The 19,458-nt window shown below is 48.7% G+C and overlaps 2 pseudogenes; both read right to left on the bottom strand.

The window, feature by feature from the left end:
* Positions 1–6,330: 6,330 nt before the first annotated feature.
* LOC134474270 (potassium voltage-gated channel subfamily H member 6-like) lies at positions 6,331–12,774 on the bottom strand (annotated as a pseudogene).
* Positions 12,775–15,273: 2,499 nt separating this feature from the next.
* Positions 15,274–19,458, bottom strand: part of LOC100715294 (angiotensin-converting enzyme-like protein Ace3) — a 53,803-nt pseudogene continuing 49,618 nt past the window's right edge.

Raw genomic sequence — 19,458 nt, 5'->3', positions numbered from 1 at the left:
TCTCTGAGGGGAGGGGCTGACCATGCAGGACTCTCCTCTGGGACTTGGGGATGTTTGAAGCATGAGGCAGACATTGACGATCCCCACCACCATGGAAATTCTGCACCCGAGAGAGGGAAATGCTGCACCCACAGAGAGGAAATCGTGCATCAGTGTCTTCCTCACCACAGTCATGAAGGGCTTGTTTTATTTTTTGCTGTATTGAGCATTGAACCCAGACCACCCTACCACTGAGTCGCACCCCTAGCATTTAAAATGGTTTTTTTTTTTGTTTTTTTTTGAGCCAACTGTCTTCCTTTATAACCCAGGGTGTTCTCAAATTCCATTCCTCCTGCCTCAGCCTCCTGAGTGCTGGGATTACAGATGTGTGCCACTACACCCACTATAAAGGGTTTATGAGAAATATTTCTAGTTGGGCATGGTAGTAGATGCTTGTAATCTTAGCTATTCAGGAGGATGAGATGGGAGGATTGAGAGATACACAGCCTGGGCTACATAGAAATAGCCTATCTAAACAAAACAAAGGAAACACAAAGAACCCAGGCACAGAACCCTGAAAGGCCTAAGGTCACATGGAGAGTAAATCCAGAGGTGGGACTGGCCTTGGGCTGAGTCCAGAGCCACTGGATTTTCTGGCTTAAAATCCAGGGTGGCTGGGATGCCCGTCTGGGGGAGGGAGAAGGTTAGGAGGGGCAGGAATAGAGAACCGTCCAGGCCCCACACCACTCATGGTGTAGGGTAGAGCAGGTCACTGAACAGCAGCCTTGGCGGGTTCAGCATGAAGTAAGGCTCAGATTGGGTCAGGGATTTAGCTCAGGTGCCTAAGTGCCTGCCTGGCAAGGGTGAGGTCATGAGTTCAATCCCCAGTACCAAAAAGCAGGCTCAGACTTAAGGGCTACTGAAGGAAAGTGGGTTGGCATTCTTCCTGTTATTACATCTTCTCTGCCACCTGCATTGTAGCTTTTGTGCTGTGGCATGTGCCTGTAATCCCCACTGTTTGGGAGGGTGAGGCAAGTGGATTCCAAATTCAAGACCAGCCTGGGCTATTCAGTGAGACTTGTTTTATACAACATTTTTGTGTGTGTGTGAGACAGGGTCTTTGTAATTCAGGCTGGCTTGAAATTCCTGGCAATCCTGCTGCCTCAGCCTTCCTAGGGCTAGGATTACAGCACTTGGCTCAAAATTCTTTTAAAAGGTCTGGAGAGGTAGCTCCTTGGTGGCTTACAGAGAATGCATAAGGTCCTGGGGGGCCATTTCTAGTAACACTCACACACACACACACACACACGCACACACACACACACACACACACACACACCAGAAGCAACAATAGCTGGGGAACTATCTCTGTGGCGCAAGCACCTGCCCGGCAAGTGTAAAATTCTGAGTTCTCTTCCTGGCACAAAAAAAAACAGAGAGACAGAAGAAACAATCATAATACAAACAATCAAATAAATAAGGCTGATCAGGCCAACCACAATTTGTGCCCCCAGCCTACAGCTGGTGCCTTTGACTGTTGAAAGCTGGAGACCTCGTTCTGCCCACTGGCTCTGGCAAGCCGCCCACACTTCTGAGGTTCATAAAAATCGTAAATAGATATGTGACAATGAACTTTGTCTCACGAACAAAGAACTTTCTTTTTTTATTTTAAAGCGGACAAAATGAAACAACAAAGCAGAACAAAACAGAACATAAGAAAGCAATGTAAAAGACATAATTTTCAAAGCAAGACAATCAGAAATCTTCACTGTCATATTGTCTCTTGTTTTCTTCTGAATAGTTGTCCATATCTTCACATACAGAGAATTCACAGGAAATGACATGGTACAGAACTGATCAGAACAGTTTGAGGAAGGCATTTTAGGTCTTCAAGACCAAACAAGAGGAAAGTCAACAATGGCTGTCATAGTGTCTCTCATTCTCTTCAAAATAGCTGTCCACACTTTCATGTATGTTGAAATTAAACAAACAAAACAGACTAAAATCACTCTGAACAAAGAATAATGGCATTGCTGGATTTCACATAATGAGGCTACATAATCAGCACTGGGAAGCTTAGTGCCACATTTTCTTCAAAGTAGCTGTTCATCTCATCATACAATATATAATCAGTTCTCATAAACTGTTTATAGGCTCTACACAAGCATGAGCCTCTACATGTATTTCTATCCTTTCTGGATTAGAGGTAATAATAAAGCATATCAAGAAAAGACAAAACAAAACAAATTTATATAAATCATGAAAGGATAAAGTCATATAAAATCACAATACAAGGTGTTCTGCAATGGTTACTGTGTTGTATCTTGTTATCTTCTATAGAGTTGTCCATGTCATCAGGCATAGAATAATTGAATATAGCAGTACATAACAAATATTAATAAAAACAAAACATTGTAGACAGTGTAAAACTTCAAGGCAGGTGCTTATGCCGCTGAGCTAAACCCCCAGCCGACAGTGTAAAACTTCAAAAGCAGGTAATAATCAAACCAGAGTGGGTATCCTAGTGAATCTTGTCATCTTCAGAGTATTTGCCTATACTCTCAGACTTGATACTATCAATCATAACAGATTTGAATAAAATCTGTCGATACCAAACAGCAATCTAACAAACCAGATTCAACTAAGATCAGTCATGGTAAAACAGTATAAGTTATACAGGGCTTCAGAATAAGTTAATAGGAAATTAAGGATGATTACCATGCTATTTCAGGATAGCTGTCTGTGCTCTCAAATCTAGTACAAGTAGATAAACTGGGACAGAATATAATCCAACTGAACAGAGTGGTGAGGCCAAAGTGGGTTGTAAAGCCTGATACACTATTAACAATATCCTCTGCTTTCTTTTTTAAGACTATTCCTCCTCTTTCAATCCCACAGGGTGCTGCACATTTTGGGTCCTACCAACTCCCTCAGTTTTTAGAGTGGGGTGGGGGCAACGTGCTATTTACCCAAGTGCTTCTGAACCTTCTCCCTCCTGGACGTGATCTCAAGTTGCATTCCTTTACCTACAAAAGCCTCCAGGTTTTGCTTCGTTATAGCTGAGTAATTCTCTACTGCACCTAGGTATCCTGTATTCCCAACCTATCTGCAGGTGCTGGTCGAGTTGCCCCTATTTTTCTCTGGTTCCCTGTCACACAGAGCATTGTTTTCTCATATTTGATTTTATGTCAACTCTTTTTCAGCTTAATTATATTTCCTTTACAGAGCATGTCAGTGGTCCCTACTACCTCCTGATCTATTCTGCCTGTTTCTTCTTTTTTTTAGTGTATGAAAGCCATCTGTATTAGAGATTATAGCCAACCTTCTCTGCCTCATTTCTGCTATGCTGTTTTTGTCACTGGTTGTCTACTTTTCTCCTCCATTCCACTGTCTGTCCCGCTCACTGAGGCCTCTCTGCCACAATTTTTTTCCTATCTCTCTAGAATGTCCTTCAGTATTTTCTGTAGGGGTGGATTGGTGGTCACAAATTCCCTGAGTTCCTCTTTCATACAAAGAACTTTCAAAACATGCTGGGAAGGGTGGAGGTGGTAATTAAAGTCTGTGATGTACCACAGAAGTTTGGAATGATTTGGAGGCTGCATTTACACATTCGATTGTCCTACTGAATTGTAAACTTCCACCCTCTTACAAATCCAAAATTCCTCAATTCCATGTCCTGCCCTATAAAAGAGACCTGCACAGCTAAGCCCATATGCAACTCACATACGCACGCACACACACACACATACACACACACAAACAGGAACAAACACTGTGCGCTAAGGATCCTGGGGGACAGGAATTAGGAGATGAACACTACCAGGGTCAAAACATCAGCAAAGCCCAGAAGAGGGTCAGGGCCAAAAGGCCCAATAAAAAAGGCCAGGCTGGCTGTGGAGCCTCTGGTGTCAGAAAACTGACCAACTTCCATTTAGCCAAGTCCCAGGTTGGTGCTTAAATATCTGAAAAGTAGATCTAGTTATGTTATCTGAAAAAATAATGCAGAAGTGCAAATATAGTGTGATTCCATTTAAAATATGTGCAGAAGGGCTGGGGACATAGCTCAGTGGCATAAGTGTTATCTGCATGCTTTGCAAGTTTTCTAACTTCCAAGGCCTCACTTCCTACACATGCAAAATGGATAACAAAGCACAAGAGATTGTGTGGTTGCTAAGATGAAATGCGATGTGTCTCTTTGCATTAGGTGGCATGTGCTGTTCTATATGGTCAGGCCTCCTGCTTCCTTGTCCTGTGTCACCTGTCACTCCCCCAAGGGGAGAGCCTGAGGGACTGAATAGTTCACAGACCCCTTCCCGCCAGATAGTCTGGTAGAAGGTCCGGGTTTCAGAGAATCTGCAATGAGAGGTTTTTACTTTGAAGACCAGATCAACCAGATAGAATCAGAAGAAGGAGTTCCATCAAAGGGCTGGTTCCCACCAGAGGACTCCTGATCTGACATCCTAAGCCTACAGTGGGGCCTCGGTGTCCTCACCCTGCAGTAACTTTCTGCTGGGCCTTTAGGCCTTGGCTCATACTTCACATCATCAGGAAGCCCCTTGGGCCCCATGTAGACTGGGACTTTTTTTTTCTTTGTATCAGGGATGGAACTCACGACCTTGTGCTTGCCAGGCAGGCACTGTGCGGCTGAACTATATCCCTGGCCTGGGACCCTATTTTTTATTTTCTTCATACCCCATATACAGTCCTGACCACATGTTACCCGTCCCTAGGCTGTCAGCACAGCCAGGTGATTTGTCAGTCTACCTGCTCTTCCCTGTGCTCCAACATGCAGTCTTTGTGGGCTCTCAACTACTGACCACTGAATGAGCACCGACACCTTGGGGTCTGTTTCCAAGTTCAGGCTGAGCACTACATCCATGGCTGTCAGTGTCTGCCCCTTCTTCCAGACCACTCCCTAACCCTGTCTTTCTGGGGAGTGAGAGAAAGGCTGCAGGGATAGGGGATAAAGTTCAAAGCTGCTGAGAAAAGAGTGTCCAGCCCCTTAGCTCCTCAGGACACCAGACAGGGAGACACACTGATGCTCAGTCTCCCACTGTCTCATGAGGTATCTTCTCTAGGAAAGCCCACCCTGGCCAGGGACACCTGGCAACTGGTGGGCCTTCGGAATATAGGGACCTGGGAGCAAGATCACAGCCTTAGACACTTAAAGATCTAGGAGAGGTCAATGTGACTTCGCTGTTCTGGGTCCTGCCAGCCGCTTCTCCTGAGCTCTGTCAGGTACCACCCCTGGCCTTAGGGTCCCATGTTGGGTAGGTAGTGAAGCCAAGAGGAACTGGGGTGCCCGGCCAGGCCTGTCCATCTTCAGAGACAATTCTCCAATCCAATAGTGGCCACCATGGTTGTGCCAATTTAAAGGCCCTGGTGTTAGCATTTGCTGATTTTCTCACCCTACCTAGCCTCAGAGGGCACAGCCCTTCAGCCTGGGCTGTCTCCTTCCCCATGGGCCTTGCACTCAGTGGGGTTGAGTTAGTAGAGTTGTTCTGGTTCCACCCCTGACTGTTCTTCTGCTGGAAAGGGGCAAAGAAAAAAAAAGGCTGCCTCCGCTAAGAGACAGCTCCCCTAAAAGGCTTGCACTTCCTTGCTCAGCCTTGTTCTAGACCCCACTTTGGGTGAGAACTTTTGAGTGTCTGAAGGGCTACTACTTCTTAATGTCAAATGGATGTCTGGAGACCATTACATGCAACCACCTACATTTTGCACAAGCCCTGAGGCCCCAAAGGCTGTCCCTTGTCCAAAGTCACACAGTGAGTCAGTACCAGATCAGTGAATCTGGTCACTGGAACCTCAAGCAAGACTCTGTGTTTCCCTCTGGAATGCTCAGGTCATCAAGCCCCATGAGAAAGAGTGAACTCAGGGACATTTACCTTGAGCTGAGCAATAAGAGACCACATGGGGAAGGGACTTTCAGGGATAGGTCTTTAAGAAGCTGTTCAGTTTTCACAGTCATCAGCTCTACCTTGCCTCTTCTTGACATGCAGAGGGTCCTGTGTGTATTTGAAGGGGGAGGTGGCTGTTACGTCAAAGGCAAGGGGCAAGAGCAGGGCAGGGGGCCTCCTGCCATTCCTCCTCCCTCTCCTTGTTTCTGTATGGCCCTCGTCCATGCTGTTTCCCCTTCTCCTTCCCTGAGACTGGAAGTGACTTGAGCAGGCCCCCAATGGTGACCTGTGCGTGCTGTCTTGCTCCCTCCTACCCCTGACACCTCCAGTACTAAGAGATAGACTCTTACAGGTGCTACTGATCCCAAGTTCTCCAAGCTCCAGGAGCTTGGCCTCAGGGCCATGGCCTCAGGGAGCCCTTCAGTCTAGAAAATCCATTCGAACAAGGGTCTGGACAAGCTGCATCTCTCTGTTAGACAAGACCCCAGGGAACCCCAGTCCTGGGCTTGGCAGGGGACCTTAGGGGACCTGGCACAGCCCTTCCCTCGTTGCCCTGCCAGCTTGCACCTGGGTGACCCTCTCAGTAATGTTCTGTGTTGGCTCTACCACCTTGGTTGGAGCAATGATCTCGATCTCTGTGGTGGAATCGGAGTGGTGCTTCTCCAGGTTGAAGTCCACGAAGTTGAGTGTGAACTGCGGGATCTGGCTGACAGTCCTGTACTTGCCCCTGCCTGGGCCAGGCCCCTGTCCACCTGGCCTGCCACGAGAGCCCTCTGAAACCAGGGCTTGGGTCAGAACAGCCAGGGCCAGGACACTGGCTGCTCCAATGGGTGCCCCGAGCCTTTCCCTGTCACCACCAAATGCAGCCCACCTCACTTGCTCACCAGAGCCCACAAAGCTGTGGGTCAGCAGGCACTGGGTCAAGCGATGACTGCTGTTCTTGGCCAACAGCTAGGCCAGGTCATCAAAGTTGAGGATGAACTTGATGACAGCCCCATCCTCATTCCTCACAGGCACCACATCCACTAAGCATCTGCAGCTGGAGGCTGTAAACACCATCAGCAGGGGGAGGGGTGGTCATTGAAAAGGTCTCCTCCATTGGCTGGAGAGGAGGCCAGTGAAGGTCAAGCTAAGGGCACCTACTGGAGAGAAGAGGCCTAGACAGTGACCAGAGTTAATGCGTGGAGGGTGGGTAACTGGTCAGCTAGTGCCCTACCCACAGAACAGAGACGAGGAGACCAACTAAACTGCTCATTAGGAGATATCATAGCATTAGATCCAAGTCCAGGCATGGCCCTCAGTTCAGGTCTGAGTCTCAAGGATTGTTTCTGATGTAATTAAAGCTGAGCAGGTAGGAGTGGGTTAAGTGGAGGTGAGATGGGGCACTCTACCCCCATGTCACTTTGGTGGACCTGGGCTCAGCTCACATAACACCATACCACAAAAATGCCCCGTTCTCTGACACTGGGAGCAATACCTTGTGGGGTGCACACCAAGTGCTGGGCATATTCCCAGTGGGCATTTCAGGCCTCAAGAGGTCCTTGCAGGACAGGCATAGACTTCTGTTCTGCAGATGGCAGACTGAGGTTTTGAGAAACTTATTTGCCATGGCCGGGAGGAGACATGGAGCAAGGACCCCTGGGCTCTTGGCACACACAGCTTGGCAAAGGAAGGGGCCTTGTCTGGAAGGCAGGTATTGGAGCACTCCCAAAGCAGAGCCTGGAACCAGGGATCAGGCGGAGCAGTATCTTGAGGGTCAGAGAGAAGGAAAAGGCACGTAGGAGCAGAACAGGTCCCTATGCTGCTTGTTCTGCCCCCTGGGCAGCCCAAACATAGCTGTTGGCCCCTTTGTACCCCTTGCCACAGTCTCTGTTTCCTGTCTTTGTTCCAGGCTCTCGCTACCTTCTCATTGGTGGATGGAACAAAATCATTTGAAATGATGCATATCACAGAACAGACCCTATGAGCAGGCATCCCATGGGGGTCCTCTGTGCCTTAGTTCAGACTACTGGCAGGTATCAGGTTGAAAGGGCAGGATCCTCAGGGACAAGGCCTGAGATAACCTTACAAATCCAAAGGCAGAGCTGCATTCCCGAAGACAGATTTGGGTTTGTCTCACTTCTGCTAAGTATTTTTTGATTAAATACAGCACATATGTGTAAATATGAGGGCACAGTGGCCTGGCCCTAGTTGTGGCTTACCTCCCCTGCCCATTCTCATAGCCATGAGGCCTGTTATACAGCTAAGCCTCCCTCCTCTTCCCTCCCATTTTTCTCTCAGGATCAGGAATCTCCCAGATCACATTATTGGACTCCCAGGCACCAGGCAGCCACCTGCCGGCTGCTGTGTGGGCCCAGGGCAGACATCCACATGGAGGAGAGGCCCCTGGCCTGGCTGGACCCTCCCCTGGGTTGCATTGATATAGTCACTCTTGTCAGCCTGGGGTGTGGCAAGGCTTCTGCCTCTAAAGTCAAATTATGTTCCCTGTCTTCCTGGCATAGGGAGACTTAGCTTGGCAGTGGGGAGGGAGGGGAGGGTGGAAAGCCCTCCAGGCTTTCTATGCTGCTGGAGTTGCCAGGGCCCGGTCTTCCCACTCACTGTTTCTCTGGTTTGAAAGCCCAGACTGGGAATGCATTGAAGACCAGCCCCTCATAGCAGTAAGGGTTGGAGCAGCCTGGGGTAAGCAGTCTGGAGTAGGCAGACAGGCAGCTATGAGAATTACATCCTCTTCCTGTACAGCAGATTAAGCAACTGCCTTACTTCTCCAAAGCTTAGATCCTAAAGTAACTGGGTGAGCAGTAGCAGGTGAGTGCCTCAGGTATGCCCAGGAGTGGCAGTGTCCTGGTGTCCTTGCCCTGTCTCTGCAGGACAAACCACAGTCTTTGTCTATTTTTCCCTTCCAAGGGCTCCTCCCAGTGCTTCTATTCAGCTTCTCATTGCCCACATCCCCTCCCCACTCTAACCCTCACTCTAGCCTCTTCACAACCTGCCCCTTTTCTGGAAGGTACTGAGGGTTGAACCCAGGGCCTCACCCATGGTATGCAGGCACTCAACCCCTGAGCTACACCCACAGCCTCACTCTGAGTTCTTTTCCCACACTCCGTCTAGTATTGTGCTGAGCCCTTAGGGACCATTTGTGCCTCAGAATGCTGCCACTAGGAGGGTGGCTATACCACACTGCAAGGTGCTGCCTCCAGCTCAGCCCACCTGGCATTTAGAGATGAGTGTGTGGAAAGCACTGCGGGAAGGAGAGGGCAGACAGTAGCTCCTGACCTCAGTCTTGCCCTGTCCACCTTAAGTGGAGCTGAGGACTGAGAAGCCCCAATCCTCCTGGAGTCTGGGCTAGAGCTGACAAGATTCTGGTTTAGGCCCATCAGAGTAGAGGACTAGTAAAGGCAGACAGGGAGGGCTGGGTCCTCTGGCAAGTGCCCAGTGAGGCAGGAGTAAGGGAGGACTGCACGCTCTCCATGCCACCCCTAGACTCTCTCTTGTTCTAGTCTGTGACAGTCCCTCTTCCTTCTTATCTGTTAAGTTGTGGCTTTTCCTAGCAAAGACAGATGGAGAAAGAGCCTTGATTTCTCAAGAGTCTCTGACCTTGGCTCAGAGGGTAGATTTTTACCAAGTGCTCCAGCCTCTGAGTCGACTTTATGCAGTGGATTACCCTTTTAGAGGAAAAGTGGATTATAAATAAACAGGCCAGAGATCTGTTCAGGAACCCTTACCACCTCCCGAGAGTCAGGGGATGGAGTAGAGAGAATACACTGATCTGGAAAGAAATAAATCATATGCCCCTCAACAGGACTGTAGGATGTATATGAATATGATTTTTTAAAGAAAAGAGTCATGTGGTCAAAGTGTATCATAAGGTGAATGTAAGTTATCTGAGCACTATAGCCTTCTCTTAGTGTAATGCAGGCCAAGAATCTCCCTTTTCTGGGTTTCAGGCCAATTTGAGGAATGTCCAGATGGTCAAAGGCCTGAGCAACAGGACAAGGGAGGATTGAGAGTGGGGTAGGGGCAGTCTGGAGTTTGACAGCACCATATATAAGGGTAATTTCCATTTTCACTCAAGGCCACCCTCCAACTCTAGTTGGCTTCTTGTAATAGCTGGAGGACCTTGGCAGGGTTTGAGTTAAAGCTTGGCCTTGACCTCTACTCCCTGCCCAGGAAACTGTAGGGTGCTGATGGAACTCCAAGAGCCCTGATCCGACATCCCTAGGATGTGACATCAGATTTCACCCTCTGCGATGAAGATAGAGCTTGGGGGTCCAGGAAGGGAACAGAAATGACGTGTGGCCCCTCACCTCTTCTTTCTTTCTGCTCCTGCGGGACCCTTCTCATCACCTGACTGTCACCTCTTTCCTGCAGTGATGTGAAAAGTGAGGTCACAGATTTTAAAATATTCTGACTTCATTAACCCTCTGAATTCTGCCAGACTAAGCCAGACTCTCCCTTGTCCCCGTTTCTGCATGCACGCACAGACATGCATGCACACATGCTCACATTCACACTCACACTCACACACATGTAGGTTGCTGGAGGAACCTGAGCTCTCAGTACCCATTAGTCCCAGTCCAAAGGTATTTTTCTGTACTCAGCTGGGGGGGCTGGAGATTTGGCTCAGTGGCTTAGGTGCCTGCCTGGCAAGCAAAAGGTCATGACTTTGATCCCTGGTACAAAAAAGGAAACAAAAAAAGAAACAAAGGAAAAAAGAGAAGAAAAGAAAGGAAGAAAAACCTCCTGTGATTACATTCAGTCCATCCATGTAATCCAGTATATGATGCCTCTATACTCTGCTGGTCCTCATGCTATTTTCCACGGGAGCATCTCTCTTCTGGTGGCTTCCTTTTCCAAAAATCCTGACTCCAAGGACAGAGGAAATCCAGTCTTTTATTCCCTCTTGGGAAGCAGACCTTGAAATTACTCAGAACAGACATCTCTTAGGGAAAGATCCAGAAATTTCATCCCCATTGTCTGGTTGGACCATATCAGTGATATTTGAAAAGTTCCACATCCATAAAATGAAGGGATTTATCTAAACCAGTAGTTACCAAACTTAGCAGTGCATCAGAACTGCTAGGAGACTTTTCCACACACCCTTTCCTAGTCTCTTCTTGTGCACTGTGAGCCAACCTCTCTCTCTAGGGAAGATACGTGTTGGAAAATATGCCCCAAGGAATTCTGATATAGAACTATATTAGATGTGGGCCTTGACCATGGTGAGTTCCAAAGCACTTTCAAGTTGTGGTCCTAGTTCCCACCAACACTTCTTTCCCAGCTCTACTGGGCATACTATAGTTCTGGGAGGATGAGCTCAAAGGCTGCTAGCCTTTGATCAGTCCCTGGCTGTTTTGCTTGCAATGATTTTGGGTAGCAGCAATAACCCAAACTCTACCTGGATGAACTTCTTGTTTGGGGAAAACTCCAGAGCCTGTCTTCTCAAAGAGCTGTAGCTAGATGAGCCAAGCAGGAGCTCCCACACCTTCTCTGGCTGCACAGACCTTGAAGGGGTAACTCTTCCCCTAATTCCCAGAGCAGACTCAGATGAGGAAAGGTTAATTTCCATCACAGCTGCCTGACAGCTGGGGCTGACAGTGACAAAGTGGAAAACCAGGAGACCAAGGACAAAGGGGAGGAATGATGGGGCAAGATGCTCTGCCCCAGGTCCCTATCAGTTGCTGGATGAGTCCCTGTTCCAAGCCTCTGAAAAAGACCACAGATAGCAGAGCATCCAAAGCTCATTGCTGTCCCCTACCAGTCAGGAAACTGAGGTCCGGAGACAGAGGGTAGGATTTGTCCAGGACCATTGTCCTTAGATTTACCAGGTCATCTGGTGCAAAACGAGAAGAGGCCAGCCAAGTGCCCCTAGCCCAACTGTCTCTCTCACCATCTTTTTGGTAGTAGAGGATATCTACCTTGTACTCCTCAGCTCCCAGCAGACCTTGTGCCAGGCAGGACACAGCACTACTCTGGTTTTGGGGCCTGCGAGGAAGTCGCAGGTGCACGGTCGCTGTATCACCTCCACTGGGGAATAGCCGAAGAGCTCACAAAAGCTGTCATTGCAGTAAATGATGGCGCAGTTCTTCATCTGAGCATTGGCTATGAGAAACTTACAGCCTGGGGTGGGAGGCAAGAGGTAGGGAGACTGGAAGCCAGCCCTGGGCTCGGGCAGGGAAAGATTATAGGGACTGTGGCAGCAGGAAAGGGAGTTTAGATGTGGGAATTTAGTTGAGGGAGCAGGGCTGGAAGGGGGGGTAGGTTGGGGCAGGGCTCAAGGGGAAAGTCATTCCTCCTGAGAGTAAGGGGTGAGGGTGAAGGAGAAGGGGGTGGATGGTGACCAGTAAAGCAGGAGAGGGGGCTCGGTCCTGGGGATTGTGGAAGGAGTAGGGCAGCAAATATTGGTGAAGGGAGAGAAAGGCTCAAGACCTGAGGATAGGGAAGAAGGGCCAGGAGAGCAGGGATGTAAGCAGTGGGGAGTTGGACCTGGGAGAGCAGCCTGGCCAGGAGAAAGGGAAGGAGTCAAGGAAACCTTTGGAGTTGGGGGTAAAGTCTGGAGAGGAAAGCAGAGTCATGATTACAAAGGAAGCCTGGATTTGAGCACCAAGAAAACTGTTCTGCGGAGAGGGGGAGGAGCTACATTCTGCCTATTCCAGGATGGAGGTGTTTAGGATGCTTCAAAGAGAAGGGTTTTGCATTCAGAATGGCACCCGCTCCCCTGTTTGCCCAAACATAAGTTAGTAAAGGGATCTGACTGCTTCTGCCACCGACCTGGGACTCCGGATCGCCCCTCCTACATACCCACCCCAATACACACACACTCACTCTGGCCTTCGAACTTGCGAATGATGGTGTCCAGGTAAGTGTTTTGGGGCGCAATTTGGCCCCTACAGACTGGCATCTTTCTGTGGCCCCAACCCAGAGTTAAGGGCTCCTCAGGCTCCCTGCAGTCTCTGGCTGTCCTGGGGCTCAGTGGCATCCACTTCGGGGTGGGCGCCACCCCGGGGGAGGGCCTTAGGCTCCGGGGACCCACCCGCCAGCCAGCACTGGCCTCCCCAGTCCTCCCCAGTTCTCCCCGCCTCTCCCAGCCCCACTCCTACCACTCCCTTTCCACAACAGCAACTCACCTTGCCTCCTCCCCTCTGCTGCTGCCCGGGAGCTGTCCGTGCTGTGGTGCTGAAATAAGCGCGCACCTGGGCTTGTGGAGTTCTCAGAGCCTAAGCAATTTCTCTCGGGCCCACCTGGCAGAAACTGGGTCATGAATCCCAGGGTGTGGAGCATGGCACCGGGCCTGGCGAGGGAAAGAATTCTCTGAGGCCTCAGTCCCTCCTGGAGCCCCTTTAGGGTACTGAAGGGCGATTTTCTCTCCCGTTAAATACAGGAGAACATTGGGAGACAGTGAGCAGAAGTTGTTTGGGGCCACAGGCAGTGTTTTGCTAAAGGCTCTGCCCAGAGTCTGACCTCTGGGCCTGTCCCTGATCATGATACACTTAGGTTTTTTGGTCAGCCAGTGACAAGTAGCCTCCAGTCAGGCTCCAGTATTCATCCTCTATGCGTGGTAGCAAACTCAGCCAAAGCCCAGTACTGGGAGTTGGGCTGTAATACACACGAGTGTACATAAAATATGCAATAAAGTGCCTTCTTTAGAGGCCTGAGAGCTCTTAGCATGCAGACATTGCTTGAAAGGGTAGATTTTAAACCACATATTAGTACGTGACCACTGCTGCATGAGTACTGACTGCAAATGAGGGTACTAGAAGAAATGCATGCATGGAGAGAGGTTTATTGAAAGAGATGCTCTAGGAGAGAAGGATAAGGGAGAGCACTGTTTACTGAGCATCTTGGTGGGCTTGGAATGCTGCAGAGGGTTTAGTGGTCAGTTTTGAGCTAGGAGGGCAGACATTCAAAATGGAGCATGTGCCTAAAGCAAAGGCTAAGGATGATGGCCCGGGGGTGGCGGGTGAGCTGGGTAGTAGGGGTAAAGGTCAACCGATAAAAACTCTCTGCTGCCATTTTCAGTATCTAGATTTAATTGATAGGCAACCAAGTTCTTAAGCAGTGAAGAGATTCTGGAAGAAATGTGAAGATTTCAGAAAATATATTTGGGCAAAATAAAGCTTAACTGATGGGTGATGGGGGAAGGATGGCCAAAAAGGGTCACTGAGGCATTTGCTGGAGTCTGGTGAAGCCTGCAGGTCCTGGGTAGGTGTGCATTTGCCACGCAGAACCACAATGCCTGATGGAAACCTCATTGGCCACTGTAGCTGGGAGATGAGAGGGCTGCTGGTGTGGCCTCCTGGAGAAAGGCAAAAGTGTCCTGGCCTCCCCTGTGTGTGGAGGGTCAGGCTGGCTGAGGAGAAGAAAAATGGGGTGGTTTTCACAGGCTCAGTGTGTAGGATGCTGAGCTCTGAGGAGAGATTTGGGCAGTGGGACATCCATGCATTCTTTTACTCATTCAAACATTTTTGCTTACTATAAATGTTACACAGGGATATACTCCTGGTGTGGGTATTTAACAGCTAATCATTGGCAAAAAATAAGAATTTTACAGTACAGCAAGGTAAAAACAGCCACAGAGACATCAAATGAAAGTGCTCTGGAATTGGGGTTTGGAGTGGGAAGTGCATGGGCTCAGTCACAACATAGGAACACGTCTAGAGATATATATAGGAAGAGATAAGAGCCATAGAGATCTTGTCTTGGACTTCTGTGCCCTGAATTTGTAACTTTAAGGCTCAGATCCTTAATCTGGGGAGAGCTGGTCCAATTTTTGGCCATCGTCCTACGAACTTAGCAATAGCCCTGGTGCACCTTCTCTGTGTTTTCTAGCTATAATACACTTCCCCTCAAGTTTCCCCTATTTCCTGACAAACAGTGGCTCTCAGGACTCCTGGAGCCTTAGTCCAGACAGTGAGTCAAAAAATATTGGATGTGCTCTATCTCTGTGGCCAACAAACTGGAGAGAAAGAGTTGGAAAGGGTGAGGGAAGGGACCTACCCCATCCTTTCCCAGGCCTATTCCTAGAGCACTAATGTCTCAGACATCCTCCTACAGCTCTCTTCTCACTATCTTCCCCCACCCCTATTGAGCCTGGAAAGGTGCTGTTTGTCCTCTGTTTGGTCCCCAGGACAACCAGCCAGGGGGGCAGGTGTGTGTGTTGAACAAGGCCATCTCCAGAGCAGAGTGGCTGGGGATGAGCTGTGTTTAAGTATGAAAGAAGTCAATCATTAATCATTCCTGGCTTAATGCCCAGCTACCCACTGTCTCCATTCGAGAGGGCCTGTGCTGGGTTAGGGAGAACCACTGGGCAGTGTGTGGGACTACTTTGATCTCACGTGGCCAACAAAGAACTGATTAGGACCACAGCACACTATGCAGCCAAACACAGGGCCAGATCACTGAAGAGGTGCATGGTACACAGTGCTTATAAACTAGATATCACCAAGTTTAAAGGAATGTCCAGTGCTACTTGGGGCCATTTTGTAAGGGGGCTGAAGCAAGGTGCTTTTTCTAACTAGAACAGAGTTCTAGGGTTCTGCAGACCCAGCCAAGTCCCACATACACTTCCAAACCCCATATCTGCATTGGTAAGCCAAATCTAGGCTATTTGAAGAATCAGTTGTGGGGTTGAAGCCAATTCAAAGGACACAGCTACTAGCTAAATAAAACTGTGAATCCTGAACCTTGGGGAGGGTGGCTAGTGTGGCCTGGAACACAGAGCTATTTCCTGTGCACAGAGCCTCACATTTGGGTTTGCAAACACACAATCAAAGCACCACATTTATCCAGGTCTGCCGCAGTAGCACCCAGTCGGGCCCTATGCCTTCAGATTTTTCCCTCTTTACCATCCACTCTCCTGGGTTCAGGCCCTCCCTGTCCCTCAGCCTCACCAGTGTCATTGGTGACTAGTCCTTGCTCTACAAGTCAGCTCTCATTTGTGAAGACATCTTTTGGTTTTGTGTGGAGATCCAAATGGTTAGGCTGATGGTGCTCAGCAGCAGGATCAAGAAGATGCCCAGCAGAATCCACTGTCTTCGAGTAGCTTTTCGGGGCTCCATGCGCATACCCAGGAAGTAGGTATAAGGCAGGGTGCTGAATATCAGGGTGTCTTGGTCGCCTGACCATCTTTTTAGGAAGTACAACCTGTAGGCCAGGCCCAGGAGTACCAGCAACAGGACAAAACTCACACCCACAAGTATCGACAGCACGAATATAACCTGGTCATGCTTCATCTGCAGACCCAGTAATGCCACCTTGTTTGTACTTCTTTCTGTGGAAGACAGGAACAGAGCAGGTGGGCCTAGCAAGTGGGCCCTAAGTTTCCTGTGGCTGTTGGGGGATCTGACTGCTACTGGACTTGTCTGTCAGCCTCAGGTCATGGGTGAGAAGGAGGATGTGAAAGAATAGAAGGAAGAGAAAGATATGGGCATAGGTAAGGTGACATACACCAGGGAACCTAGTCAGGAGGCAAGATGCTGACCCTGTGCTCAGACACCAGCCTGGCAGTCTGGCTGGGTGGTGTGCAAGAAGCACCTGAGCCAGGGCTGGGCATGGCTATACTCAGGCCAAGTACAGAAAAGTTAGCCAGCAGCAGGGCTCTGCCCACTCAAGCTGGGCAATGGACAGCCTGAGAGTTATGGCTGAGTTGGCATAGAGAATGGCCCAGCAAAGAGCAGGATAGGGCCTAGGGTTACACTAAGGCTGGGCTCAGAATCAGATTAACTAACCTGAAAAGGAACAGGTGTAGTCAGGCCAGCCTAGGATTTCACCCTGTCGCACGTTCTCAGCCACTAGCCAGTTCAGCAGTGGCTTGAAGTAGGTCATGATGGCACTGGTAGATATAGCGGACTGCCCAGTCAGTTCCTTTAGAACCTCTGGCCAGGGCTTGCTCGAGCCCAGCTTCAGGGCATTCCTGGAGGATGTAAGGATAACTGTAAGGCTGTGTGTGGGGGTGTGTCCACAAGTACTGCTATGACTACTTGGTGTCCCTCCAGGCTTTGCCAGCCAGACTCCTCCCACAGAGCTCAGCATAGTGGACACAATCACCAGCTTTGAAATATACTCATCTGAGTTTGAAGTTGAGCTCAGCCACTTAGTAGCTGTTTGAGCCTCAGCTTCAGTATTCACAAAATCAAGACAATACCAGTATCTGCCTTATAGGTTTGCTACAATGCTGAGAGGCAATCAATGTTAACTATTAACTGCCACTGATGTTTATTAAACAGTTGTGATCATTATTCTCCCGGAATCAGATAGACACAAAGTGTGAGCCACAGTTTCCTGTGAAGCGTTCAGTGTCAGTGGGCAGAAGCAGCTCTTCAATCCTTTCTGGTCTTACAGTTTAGGAAGGTTTAAGATTCAAGAATGTGGGAGATATTGTGTGTATCACCTGAAGCACTACACAAATTCTGCTGTCTCAAGACACACTCAGCACTAGGTAGCAGGTGGTAGAACCTTGGCTTGGCCCACTGCACTTGCTCAGTAGGGGTACAGGCTATGCCAAAGCCAGGGCTCCAGGCTCTTCACCCTACACATGGCAAGGCAGTGACTGGTAGAGATGCTGGTCCTTCTCAACTTGTCATTCCCTGATCTGACCAATAAAAAGGTGAGGCTTGGAGGCCCACATGGAACCAACAGAGTCTGGAATAACAGACCCAGAATTAAAACCCAGCCCTGCTACTTCTGCATGTGTAACTTCTGGTATACAACTTAAAGCCTCTCATGGACTGCATTTTCTCTTCAGTAAATGGGTTCCATTAAAACTTCCCCACAGTGAGGATTAAATCACATAATGACTGAGGAGAACTTTGTAACTTGCAAAAACTTATACATATCACTTAATAACTGGGAGGGAATGAGGTTGGTAAACTAAAGATTAGTGGATTCTTGGCAGACCCTCCTGCAGGAAAGTGTAGTTATGGTCCCAAAAAATTAAGGTAAAAGATGGTCAAGACTGAAAGAAAAGATTAAGCTAAAAACCTGCTACAATTGGAAAAAAAAAAGCAAAATACAAAACCCATGACTAGAGGGTTTGGTCAGATGCTGTGTCTTAGGTAAAAAGAAAAAGATAGAAGAGGGAAGCTTCAATTACTTAGAATCTAACTGTTTAGAAAGACTATAGGTTGATGTGGCAAGATGTGTGAGCTGAGTCAAACCTGCACCTGGTGCAGACAGCACAGGAGGCCAGAGACTGCAAAGCTGTCAGCTGGCATTGCCTGGGACCACCAAGTCTAAAGTGACAATCACAGGCTCCTGAACAAAGCCAGACCCACCCTCCACAGCTGTCAGGGTGAGGTAGAGAGAGTTTGGGAATGGGGTCCACTTTGATTCTCCATTCCTAGGACCTGGGCAGGGTGTTTGGATGGAAGGGGATGAGTCAAAGGTAGCAAAATCAAATTTTAAGATGCATTAGGCATATCAGATTCAGTGAAATGCTCCCTATGGTTCCACGTAATTTGGAAGGTGAAGTGAAGGGCCTCTTGAGTCTAGAGTTTCAAAGTAACCAGGAGTACACAGCAAGACTTCATTTCACAAAAGGCAAAAGAGCAGTGAAACCTTTTTCCTACCTTGCTGTGAAACGGAGAGAAATCCTGAATAAACTCTTTGAAATGAACCTATTTATCTATTCATCTATTTATTTTTTGGTGGTGATCCTAACGATTGCAGCCAGGCCTCATGCTTGTTAGGTTAAATCTTTGGTGGGGATCCTGATGGTTGTACCCAGGCCTCGTGCCTGTTAGGTTAAATCTTTGGTGTTGATCCTGATGGTTGTACCCAGGCCTCATGCCTGTTAGGTTAAATCTTTGGTGGGGATCCTGATGGTTGTACCCAGGCCTCATGCCTGTTAGGTTAAATCTTTGGTGGGGATCCTGAGGGTTACACCCAGGCCTCATGCTTGTTAGGTTAAATCTTTGGTGGTGATCCGGAGGACTGCACCCAGGGCCTCATGCTTGTTAGGTTAAATCCTTGGTGGTGATCCGGAGGGTTACACCCAGGCCTCATGCCTGTTAGGTTAAATCTTTGGTCGTGATCTGGAGGGTTACACCCAGGCCTTATGCTTGTTAGGTTAAATCTTTGGTGGTGATCCGGAGGGTTACACCCAGGCCTTATGCTTGTTAGGTTAAATCTTTGGTGGTGATCCGGAGGGTTACACCCAGGCCTCATGCTTGTTAGGTTAAATCTTTGGTCGTGATCCGGAGGGTTACACCCAGGCCTTATGCTTGTTAGGTTAAATCTTTGGTGGTGATCCGGAGGGTTACACCCAGGCCTTATGCTTGTTAGGTTAAATCTTTGGTGGTGATCCGGAGGGTTACACCCAGGCCTCATGCCTGTTAGGTTAAATCTTTGGTGGTGATCCGGAGGGTTACACCCAGGCCTTATGCTTGTTAGGTTAAATCTTTGGTCGTGATCCGGAGGGTTACACCCAGGCCTCATGCTTGTTAGGTTAAATCTTTGGTGGTGATCCGGAGGGTTACACCCAGGCCTCATGCTTGTTAGGTTAAATCTTTGGTGGTGATCCGGAGGGTTACACCCAGGCCTCATGCTTGTTAGGTTAAATCTTTGGTGGTGATCCGGAGGGTTACAC

Source organism: Cavia porcellus, unplaced genomic scaffold, assembly GCF_034190915.1.
Source record: "Cavia porcellus strain 051 isolate PalLab524CR breed Dunkin Hartley unplaced genomic scaffold, mCavPor4.1 scaffold_32, whole genome shotgun sequence".
In the NCBI taxonomy this organism is placed as follows: domain Eukaryota; kingdom Metazoa; phylum Chordata; class Mammalia; order Rodentia; family Caviidae; genus Cavia; species Cavia porcellus.
The sequence above is the reverse complement of the archived record's forward strand: the minus strand, read 5'-3'. Positions and strand labels throughout refer to the sequence as shown.